The sequence below is a fragment of the Rhinolophus sinicus genome, chromosome 2 (genome assembly GCF_057876585.1).
Source record: "Rhinolophus sinicus isolate RSI-liver-muscle chromosome 2, RSI-T2T, whole genome shotgun sequence".
In the NCBI taxonomy this organism is placed as follows: domain Eukaryota; kingdom Metazoa; phylum Chordata; class Mammalia; order Chiroptera; family Rhinolophidae; genus Rhinolophus; species Rhinolophus sinicus.
Window position 1 is genome coordinate 173,255,051 of NC_142502.1, and position 12,282 is coordinate 173,267,332.

The 12,282-nt window shown below is 46.3% G+C and overlaps 1 protein-coding gene across 1 annotated transcript in view; it reads right to left on the minus strand.

Moving 5' to 3' along the window:
- DPYSL5 (dihydropyrimidinase like 5) overlaps positions 1-12,048 on the minus strand; it is a 78,650-nt gene extending 66,602 nt beyond the window's left edge. The window contains exon 1 of the mRNA XM_019735333.3: positions 11,898-12,048. The gene's annotated coding sequence lies outside the window, so the exon portion shown is untranslated. The remainder of the gene's footprint in view (positions 1-11,897) is intronic.
- Between the last annotated feature and the right edge of the window lie 234 nt (positions 12,049-12,282).

Sequence of the window (12,282 nt, forward strand, 5' to 3'; positions counted from 1 at the left end):
ATGGCCCACAAACCTCAGAGAAACACTTTACTTACTGTTACTGGGTACAACTAAGGAACAGCCAAATGGAAGAGACGCACAGGGCATGGTATGGGGAAGGGACGTGGAGCTGGGTGCACCCCCTCCCAGTACCTCAGTGTGTTCATCAATCTAGAAGCTCTCCACATTCCTTGTGGTTTTTATGGAGGTTCCACTACACAGGCATCATTGATTGAATTACTGGCCATTGGTGAATAACTCCATCTTCACCCACTTTCCCCTCCTTAGAGATGGGGTCAGGGGTGGGGAGTAGGGCTGAAAGTTCCAACCTCTAATCACCCAGTTGGTTCCCTTGGCAATGAGCTCCCATTCAGAGTCAAAAAGGGGCTCCTCTTACTCTAATCACTCAGGAAATTGCTAGAGTTTTAGGGGCTGTGTGCCAGGGGATAAAGATCAAATATGTATTTCTTATTATATAGCTCATTATCCATGCCATAGAATATCACGCAAATTTTAAAAAGGTAGATCTACACCAATTGGCTTAAAGCTTCTTCTGAGATGTAATAAGAAAGGTGAGTTGTAGAGATGACATATTTTACCAAAATGGAAATCCAACACATGCATCCATGACATCTACACGTAGACAGCCATAATAGGATCCCATTCTGGTGAAATGAACAAGGGCCAAAAGTACCCATGTCCATATATCTATACACAATAACGTGCATGGAGTGAAATATGGTTAAAACGCCCGTTTGCTCACACAGATTACCTGAGGGTGAGGAGGCGGTATTTAGTTGGAGAAGAGTGGGAAGAGAGAAAATGGAAAAGGGAGGGGAAAGTCAAATTTTTAAAAGAGAAAGAAAAACTGTCAATAATTAAGACAGAATGGGTGTGTGTGTGTGTGTGTGTTACACAACAAGATGCATCAGAAGTCACCAAAATGCAAATGGTGGCTATTTTAGGGTTGTGCGATTTCAGGTGACTTTTACTTTTTTTTATACATTTAATATTGTTCAAATTTTTCACAATGAACATAAAACCAGGGGCAAGAGAAGCAACAAAATATTCACCGAGGCAAAAACTACCTCTCCATCCTTTAAGTCCAGTCAAATTTACTGAGCCCGTCACATGCCACGCACAGTACCAGATGTGCTTTATTCTAATCCTCATGGCGACACTGCAGTGAATGAAGACAACGGGGTTTCAGAAAGGTTAGGTGACTTGCTTGGTATGACAGAGATTAGGAGTAAGTACGGAAGGCGAGACCTGCACCCACGTTTAGCTCCTAGACATTCTTTTCCGTCTCTGCCCTGCACTATTACATATGGGCTATACTGGTCATAGGACATTTACCTTCTATCTGGCCAACCCATGTGCCCTTCAGCCACCAGGTGCCCCTCTCAGTGTCCTGGATAGTGGGCTTCAAAATGAGTCGGACCCCTGCCCTCAAGAGTCTAGTCTTTACCTCTGCTAGCCGTTCAGTCTGCAATTGCCAGAGAGGGGAGGACCGTGCATTGCAGAGATCTGTGTATTAACAACTGTGTTCATACTTGGCACAGGGCCCTGTGAACGTTCAATTTGTTGCCTGCTGCTTAGGAGTTGAAAAACACAAAAGGAGAAGCTCTGAGCTGTGTTTTGCAGGCTTTTGATTGTCTCTTCACCTTTAGGGTCTTTCTCCTGGGCCATGCCCATTACGATAATTTTTTTATACAATAAAATCTGCTCTGACATCCAAGCTCACCATAACCTTAAAAACAAAAACCAAAACCTATCTATACATCTTAGCGGAGAACAAAGGATTCTACAATTAGGAAGAAAGACTGCATTTTCTGTGCTACTTATTGACTATTTGGAACATGAAGGATGTAAGCACAGGTTCTCAAAGAAGAGGAACAAGAGTCGTTAGTTTAGTACACGCTTAGGAGAAAAGGCACATTGCATCTATGCACAGGATTTTCTTAAACACACACTCAATTAAACATATTTTGAAACTTATCTGTATTGTCATTGATTTTCATTAAGAAAAGAAATTGCTAAGGGCGGGCGCAGGGAGGCCTACAACTAGTGAGTCAGTGTTGATTCATGCAGATAAAGACAAGGTCTCTTTATTTTCTGTCCTCAGGCTCCCTCCTTGTTACTCCCCTGAGCACAGAGACCCCCCCAAAGGGGAAGTGCAGGAAGAGATGGAAGCTTGGTGGGGGGGCATGTGCTCAGTGGCCCCTACTCACCTTCAGCCTGTCTCCTTCCCCTGCTGCCTGAGCCTCCCTCCTCGGACACCAGCCAAACACATCCTTGGCACTACCCTGCAGTTTCACACCCATCCCTCTGCGGGAATGTCCTCTTCCCCCAATCCTGTCCAGAACATTTTGTCAGGGAAGACCTTTGATGTACCTCGAGGCCAGGACGATTCCCTCCGCCTGTGGGCCCTTCCCCCCACCTTGGTTATACTCTGCCACTTCACTGACTGTTCCACAGTCTTCATGGCCGGTACCTCTCTCCACCTTTTTTTCCCGCAGTATTTAGCGTGGTGCCTGGCTAGAGGCAGATGCTCAGAAAATGTTAATCATCTTCCCTTTTACTCAACGACTCAAATAATCCTTCTATTGGATTTCTCCCTGCTCTGGAGAGAAAGACATCTAGATGCTGTCAGAATTACCTAGGTCTGTCCTTTCAGACAGGAGCCCAAGGAGCGTGGCATGAAGTGAGCCTTGGGGCAAACAGGGCATCTCTCCCTGGAACACTTTGGTGGGGTTAACATTTTAACTATACATAATTCCCAAAATTCGTTATAACTTTAAATCAAAACAAACAAAAAAGGGTACATGGTGAATGAGAGTGCAGACATTGCATTAACATTTTTTAAGATTAAAGAACGAGGCTTCAATAGTCACAAAGGGCGACATATGATTCCATTTGTATGAAATGTCCAGAATAGGCAAATCTAGAGATAGAAAGCAGATGACTTGTTGCTGGGAGCTGGGGGGTAGGTGTGGGAGGTGAGGTGAGGGTGGGGTAGTGGTGGAGGACGGGGAGTGACTATTAATGGGTAAAGGATTTCTTTTGGGGGTGATGAAAATGTTCTAAAATCAGAGCATGGTGATGGTTGTACAACTCTGTGAATACTCCGAGAACTATTGAATTGTACACTTTACATGGTAAGTAAACTGTATCTTCATAAAGCTGTTAATAAGGCTTCAAAGACACTTCAGACTTGCATCAGGGTGTTTCAGGCTCAGCCCACAGGGGAAGCTGTAAGAAGCAGTAATAGGAAAGAATGGAAACTCCAGGCTGGTCCCCAAGTCAAGAAATACGTTCCCAGGACAGCATCTGGGGTACAGGTCGGGGAGGCAGTGTCAAGACTGTCCCCACAGCTCCTAGCCAGCAGCAGAACTGAACCAGTATAAATGAAGGTGGGGCGCCAAAAGCCTGGAGCCATTTCTGGAGGTAGATCTGTAAAAATTATGAGCATAGGGACAAGAGTTTGATGGAAAAAGCAAAAATGACACCAGCTATATTAGCAAAACAGTCCATAGGTGGTTCTATAATTGATTAAATATTAGCATATTATATTTACACATTTTAAAGTACAAAATGAAATCTCATATTATAAAAGATACGAAATATCTAGGCGCCGAAGGGATGCAGAGTTCAAGCAGTAAATCTGGGTTTGTTTGTTTTTTTAAGACTTTTATTTAAGTGTGTTTTTCCAGGACCCATCAGCTCCAAGTCAAGTCGTTATTTCAATCTAGTTGTGGAGGGCGCAGCTCACACTGGCCCATGTGGGGATCGAACTGGCAACCTTGTTAAGAGCACCTCACTCTAACCAACTGAGTTAACCGGCCACCCCAAATCTGAGTTTTAAAGCAATGATAAATCTGATCTCGCTCACTGGCTTGTATGAGCACCAATACCAAATGTGGCAGAACGTGACAGGAAAACAATCTTTCTCAGGAACAATTTGGTCTCATAAGGGAAAACCAGCCAAGGTAAGAATTCATGACTGCCTTGTCATGCTCCGTTGGTGGCACAGGTTTCTTTAGCATCATCCTATATATAATTATGCCTAAGTCGAGGCCCTTGATCTACATCGTTGCCATTTCTCCTGGGTCAACAACGAAGCCCAGCCACGGAGGCATGATTGGTTTGCCTTACATCCCCTGTCTGAAGACTATTGCTCATATCCTTGTGCCTCATCTATATTGTTTTTCAGTAGCTGCAGAGCTTTTTTCCATTATAATCCAGTTGTAAAAATCATGTCCATTTTAAGTCTTTTTAGAAACCCACAAAAAAGGGATATATGCTATAATTCAAATTCCCAGTGAAGAATTCTGAACTTTGTGATTCCAAGCTGATACTTTTTAACGAATTGTTTAAAGTCACAGAAATCATACAGTTCAAAATTGCTGTTTGACCGAATACAATCCATAGAAAATAGTCAACAGAATAAAAATCCCTTGTTAACCTTGTTCAAGGCTGACAGGACATCTGTGGAATGATCTTTGGACGCATGTTGCAATTATAATCTGATTCTCATCTTTTCCTTAAGGAAGAGGAACAGGGAAATCACTGTAGCGAGACTAAGGCTGAAGTACAGCCATTTAAAAATGTTCATTTCAGCTACCACGGAATCAGACACAGCTTAAAGTTCTATTTTTTGCTAAAGAATAAGAGTTTGAAACCAATTTTTGATCAAGTCACACATTTTACCAGCCTTTAGGGTTTCTAAAAATAGTTTAACCACAGCATTGTCTACTTCAGAGTATGTCAGAGTATGGGTTTTTTTTATTTTTTTATTTCACCATTAATCCTACTACAGAGGGTACCAAAAAAATGTATACGCATTTTAAGATAAAGGAAAACACTTTTAAAATTACACTGATGGGAACCACTTTGAGCAGCTCTTGTCATTGCAGAATTCAAACGTGACTTGTATTCATCTTTTGTTATTGGTATATATTGAGTATTACGATTTTAATACAGTTTTTTCCTTTCTTAAAATGTATATACATTTTTTTGGCACCCTCCGTATTTAGCACTGTCTACTAAAACCAACACATGCGTACCCTTGACCCAGCAATTTCATTCCTAAGTACATACCCAACAGAAACACACATATGTTCACCAAAAGACACATACTAGAATGTTCAGAGTAGCACTATTCATGATTAGCCCAAACTGGAAACTACCCATTAACAACAGAACCGATAAATAAATTGTGGTACATTTACACCATGAAATGCTATATAGCAATGCAAACGAGCCAATGAAATGCAACAAACATAATGTTGAGCAAAAGACGCCACCCACGTTATGATGCCATTTGTAAAAAGTTCAAAACTAAGGCTGCTCTATGACGGTAAGAAGTCAGGACAGTGTTTAGATAGGAAGAGTAATGACTGGGGGGGGGGCTTACAGGGGCTTGGGTACTGGTTACTGGTACTGGTGATCTGCTTCTCAATCTGGTGCTGATCACATAGATGTTTAGTTTGTGGAAATTCATTAAGCTATATATTTATGATTTGTGTACTTTGCTGTATATGTTATACTTCTCTAAAAAGTTTAAACAGTAAAACTATTTCTTTTTTTTTAAATTTTTTTGGGGAATATTTTCCAGGACCCATCAGCTCCAAGTCAAGTCGCTGTTTTCAATCTAGTTGTGGAGGGCGCAGCTCACTGGCCTATGTGGGAATTGAACTGGCGAATTTGGTGTTAGGAGCACTGCGCTCTAACCACTGAGCCATCTGCCTGCCCTCAGTAAAACTATTTTTAAAACATACCCCCATCCACCCCACGTACCTGGCAATATGGCAAACTTGAAATGATCCAAGTAACTGCATTAAAGCTGCGTTTCTCACGTGTTGGAAACAGGAGCAAAAAGACATTAAATGAGAAAACTGGGGACTACGTTTGAATTTTATAACAGAATGAACATATCGATCCACAGTGATAGAACTGGTTGAAGGGGTCAAAATAAGAAAGGAGGCAACTTCTCCATCAATAGTGGCTCATGCTCTGCAGAAATACAAAAGGAAGGACAGGACCAGACAAAAGCAGGGATGAATAAAGAAAGACCCAGGGCCTGAGAAATCAGAGCAAGCCCATGGCGGATTTGAAATCAACAAAGGGGCTGCCTGTAAATGGACACTGAAGTGACACAAAGATGGTGTGACTAAGTACTGGGCACTGATAAAGTGTGGGAGACACATTCACAAGGAGTGGAGGCAGTGACAGACCCAAAAAACTTTGCTAAGCCAATGAAAATGGACAGATGTCGGGAGGTGGAAAGTGACACAACGCTCAATTCAGAATGCACATTGCCTCCCTTTTTTTCAAGAGAATCTAGTCATTCATTACACTTCAACCTCACTTGGGCCAAATGATTTTAAATTTAAACAGGGAGCCAGAGGTCTCACTGGCTGGAAAATCTTATGAAATATCATCTAAAGCATTCAGTTGCTCAGTCTTTCAATATTATTATTGAATGCTTACTTGGAGCAATATTTTGTGCTAGAAGTGACATGGATTAAAAAAGTGGTCCAAATTCTATTTTAAACAAAGTAAGGAGCACCATTTTGTAATAGGATAGCACACCGCTAAGTTCTTTAGCTTATTGTAAGCCTTCCACCCAACATGTAAGCTTCTTAGTTTGGGGTAGTGTTTAAAAATGTGGAGCCCATGATGATTAGTTTTTTTGTGTCAATTTGGCTAGGCTACAATACCACTTAGTTATTCAATCACACACTCATCTATATGTTGCTGTGAAGGCAATTTGCATATGTGCTTAAAGTTGACTTTAAGTAAGGGAGATTTTCCTTGATAATACGGGTGGGCCTCAGACAATCAGTTGAAAGTCCTTAAGAGAAAAACTAAGCTTTCCCTGAGGAAGAAGAAATTCTGTCTTAAGACCAAAACATCAGCTCCTGCCTGAGTGTCTGCAGCCTGACGCTCTGTCTTACACCTGCCCTACACATATGGGACCTGCCAGCCCCCACAATTACATAAGCCAATCCTTATTGGTTTTGTTTCTCTGGAGAACCCCTGCTTATAACAGGCTCTGAGCAGCCGACTCCTTGGGTTTGAAGCTTGGCTCTGCCACTTCTCTAGCTGGGTGATTTCGGTACCTCTGTTGCTTCATCTATAAAATGGGGTAATGCTAGTACTTAACTCACAGGAACCCCTAGCACCGAGTAAGTGCTTTAAAAGTGTTTGTTAAATAAGTAATTCTGTGGTGCTGAGTTTACTTCTCAGCTGGAAAACTTGAGATATTTTTATTTACAACAATTTGCCATCAATCAATCATGATCGCTCTTTCTCTCACCAAGAACAGAGCAGCTTACGGCACAAGCCACAGGCACCTAATTGTTCCTGTAGAGGGTGCAGGAGCAGGGTGACACACCAGGCCAACTTCACACCTGGGGATGATTCGGCAAAGCTGGGGTCAGAGCACTTCTGGAACATTCTTAACTCTGCAAGTACCCAGCTGCTGAAAACAGCTGTGCTTACAGAGTCTCAGACTCAGCACAGAACTATTTCTACTATTTGCAAGGGTGGGGGCTTCAGAAAGGGGTCCTGATCATTTTCTGTTCCCACTGTTATACCCACAGCAGCCTGCCTGGCCCCTGGGATAAAAGATTAAATGGGGAATCCAAATGTTTTTGTGGGCACACATTCTGGGGGGGAAAGTATGATGATGGTGCTGGTGGTGATAACATTTATTGAGCACTGACTAAGTAGCAGACACTGCTCTCAGTGCTATACATATAATTCCCATTGTACAGACAAAGAAACTGAGTGCCTACGAATAAAGGAACTCACCTAAGGATAGACAGATAGAAAGATGGGATTTGATCCCAGGCTTTCTGGCCCAGACCCAGGCTCTCCCTCCAGTGCGCACTGCCTCTGAGCCTGGCTGTGAGGAGGGGGTGCAGGCAGGAGGAAGCACCAAACTGGGCTGTGACTGATGGGAGGGTGTGAGGGGCTCAGGGGATGCTATAGTTAAGTTGACTTATTTTAAATTAAATCAGTTTTAAAAATTGAACTAGAACAAGTCATAAATAATATTCCTTCATGAATTTCTTTTGTTAAAGTATATGATGTGTCCGCTTTTACATATAAATACCAAAGTTCATTCAAGATTCATACCATTGTATTTGAACCTTTCGTCTTCACATAAAAAAATTTAAGGCAAAGCAATCTTGATATTATTTCTCATTTATTCACTAGCCATACAATCAAATCAAATACCTTCTTACTTCTTATTCTCATTTGATTTCATATTATATCAACTTCTCCCTACAGGTTTTTCACATCGACAAAGATTTTCTGTATTACTATTCTCCTACAGGATCCTGTGAACTAAGTCTGAGAAGACTTTTCTGAAATATTTTCTTTTAACTCAGAAAACAAAAACGTATGCACAGGATCAGATTCTACGAGAATTTAGTTAATTTTTTCATCAGAAAGATGGACTGGGTCTTGGATACTCTTTTCTAATAAGACTGACTTCTCTGGCTCTCAAAGTGAACTGAACCCTAATATACCCCAGAGACTTGTCCACAGTTGTGATGGCCTTTGGCCTGCAGTCCCTCGGGGTTAATGCATGGTCACGCTGAATCCTGAGTCAGAGGAGCTATTATTAAGGAGAGGAAATTCTCAGATGTCCATAGCAGGAGGACAGAGAGAGGTGCGGGTACCACAGATGAAGTCATCACCAAGTCCCCTAAGCAAATTTTGGCCAATTGTGTAGACTTATCTTGCGAGTAACTGTTTCCAGAAATGGAAACAGGTAGTACATTGAGAATACTGAAAATACCCTGGCTGACATCTGCATCCTGGAGAGGCTAGGTCTTCAAGTTCTATGAACATCTTTTGTATACCTAGTGAAGGTCTCCAGGTTCAGGAAGATGGGGGTTAAGAATGGCACCCCAGAATTCTAGGGACATAAAGTCCTTTCTGGGCCACCTATCTCTCCCTTCTGATATTGTCACAGGAGGTGGGAGGGAATGCTGTTTTCTCTCCATCTTCCCTGTAGAAATGGGCTGGTCATGCTGGGATTCCTCACCTATGGACTCCTTACCATGAAGAAAAGACTGGGCTGGATGTTCACATAGTGCCTTATAGGATTACAGCCTGAAACAAATCCATGAAATTTTTTCCAAAATAATAAACCAAGAAAACATCTGCTCCTGAAACTTTCCCCCTTGGGTGATGACATGAAAGCCTATTTCCCATTGGACTCTTCTACAGGGAAAAAAAACCTTCAGTGTCAGATTTCTGGTTTGCTAATATTGGGATTCCTGGTTTTCACCTATTCTGGAGATAGGTAGAGCTATTAATTTAGTTTAAAAAAACACCCAATGAGCAACATTCCAGCTAGTCCTTCTAGACCAGTTCTGTAAATTCTGAGGCACCTCTTCAGAGCACCATCCTGTGGCCACTCAGGACAACCCACACAAGAGGGCTTCATGCTGGCAACTACTACACATCCTGGGCGAGAGCCAATAGTCACATCACAGCCCCTCACCTTATGCCTCAATCTGGTTAAGAAAGAAAATCCTGAGGTTTCAAGGCTAGCTTAAGAGAGCCAAAAGGCTCATCAACTAATTTAATGGCAAACATAAGTCGCATTGATTGTCCTATGATGCTGTCATTTAACCAAGCTTCCTCCACTCGGAATACAAATGCTTCTGCCTTGCTCCTTTTATTTTAATAAATGACAGTTTAAAATTACAAAACTTATGTTAAACAGTCCCTTTAATATTAGCTAAACAATGATAAAACAAATCTGTAAAACAGAATTCTGTCATTTCACACCGTTAAGACGTTCCAACGTGACATGAAAGGTGCCTAGACAGCCAGCAAGACTAGGAGTGCATGGAAAGCTCTGTTGAATCCCCGTTTTCTGTTTCCATTTCTATTCATCTGCTTTCCCATGGGCAAGCAGCCACCTCCTATCACAGAGCTGCCCCCGTCTTAGGTCAGCAGACAATACAGGCGAAACCTGCGAAGGTTGGAGATTGGCTCGGGTGTGGTCACTGCCACAGGGAAGCTCAGGTCCCCTTGCTGCCCGCTCTAAGACCAGGAGCCCAACCCTCGGCGAGTCATCTCCGCGCCCGCTTCCCCCGATTTTACTACAATCCGCACCAGCCCTGACTGCTCCCTTTAGGAACACACAGCAGCCCTTCAATGTGGCCGCCTCTGCAGACAAAGCCGGCTGCTAAGGGGGGCCCAGTCTGCACCGAGGCGAGCTCCGGGTCGCCGCCGGGACCCGTCACGTCTCGGCTGATGATCAGCAGCGTGGGGCAGGCGGCGCGGCCGCAGACAGAAGGTACCAAAACTGGGGGCGGCGGCTGTCTACCCGCCTCAGTCGGGGGAAACGCGCGACTCCCACCCCGGCATTAACGGCGGGGCTTGGTGTCCCATCACAAACCCCAACACGTGCACGTGCCCTGAGATTTCTCCGGGAGCATTTTCTGCACCAGAAAACCACACGAGTTCTGGGGGGCCCTAGTTCGCCGTCGGGCGGAGGTCAGTGCCGGCTATTGTTCTCCCGGTCTCCCCGGCGGGAGACGGCCCCCATTCCGCCTCCCAGGCAGCATCTGCCACTGGATCAAGCCTTTCAGCTCCGCGAAGAAAAGGGTGTGCCTGCGGGGCTGCAGATTATCACGAAACCCTAAGAGTCCCCACGGGCTTGAATCAAGCCGGAAGACAAAGCTCGCAGGGATAGACCAGCCCGGTCCCAGATCCTGGGTGTGTCGCCCGGTCCAAAAGCCACGCCCAGCCAGCCACCTGGACCTCCAGGCCTCACAACTAGAGCTGAGGGTCCTTAGGCCTGAGACCCACCTCCAAGCTGCCTACCCCTCCCTTCCCCGGAGACCTCCCTCCTCCGCACCGCGCGAGTCTCCTCCTCCCCAAACCCAGGCGGTCTCCACCCTCCAGCATCTATCCTCGCCGCCACATTCTTCATCAGCCCCAGCCTTAAGTCGCGCCACCTGCACCACGCTCCTTTCCTGCCTCCGCCCCCTTCTCTTTCATCCTCAAGCTCTGGTCTCCACTTCCCCCTCCTCCCAGACCCAGACACCTGTCCCCACCCAGATTCCCCATCTCCCCATCTTTGATCAAAGGGTGGCCTGGCCTCCGCCTCTCTGCATCCCAGCTTCCCTCCAGCTCCAACTCCTACCCCCTCCCCAGGCCCGGGGCGTCGAGGTCTCTCGCTCGCCAAGATCGATGCTGTGGGCAGGGCTCCCGCGTTGGGCTCAAGAGAAGGGAACAAGCTCGGCGCCCTTTCTGGGCCAGGCAGCGGCAGGCGTTCTTTGTGGTTCAGGCAGGTGCCTCGGAGACGGCAGGCGAGTCATCCTCAGGCGTCTGCTCCATTAGCGGGACGATGAAATGGGCCGCGGGGTCCGGTCCAGGCTGGGCAATCCCAACCCAGAGACTAGATGGATGGACGGAGGGTCTATGGGTGGGGGCTGGGGGTTGGGGACCGCGCCGAGCTAGGGACTCGGACAGGACGGGCCCGCAGCCAGAGAAGCCCCCGCCCAGCCTTCCAGCCTTTCACTGCCCCTCGACGAGCGAGGTTAAGCGCCTACTGTGTGCTAGGAGTGAAACACCTTCAACCAAGCCGCCTCCTCACCCCAGTTCTTTGCAATTCCATGAACACACATAAACGCCTACTGTGAGCAAAGCACCGCACAGCGCTCTGTGGGCGTACAAATAGGACCCAATTCGGGCCCTAGTTTAGCCCTGATAGCAGCCCCAAAACCCCAAACTATCTTCTCGCTCCATCCCCTGCGGCCGGGCCCCTAGGCGCACCCCAGCCCCCGCCCTTTTGTGCGCCTCTCAAAGAAACAGAGGGCGTAAGACGGATGTCCCAGCCGGGGTAGAAGAAGCCCACCGCCCGCCCCGCCATCACCCACTCTTCCAGGATGCTGCAGAGTCAGTCCGTGCGTTGGTCTCTTCTCGGTCTCGCCGCGGCGCGGGAGCTGCGGGTGCTCGGGGCGGCGGCGGCTGCACGCGCGCTCGCAGGATCGCCGCCTTAGCGCGCCAGGCGCTGGAGTCCCAAGCTGCGAGGGGGAGGGGACGCGGATGGGCTGGAGGCGGCCTCGGCCAATCACCGATGCGACGGCTCCTCCCCAGTGCCCTCCACCTCGCTCTAGCAGGTTCGAGAGAGGCGGGGACAGGCGGCGGTCCGCATCCTCCGCGCCGCCGCCTTGGGACTACAACTCCCGACAGGCCTTGCTACAGGGCCGGGGTCCGAGAGTGGACAGAGGGCGCGGCCCGAGAACCCTCGAAACCCAAAGG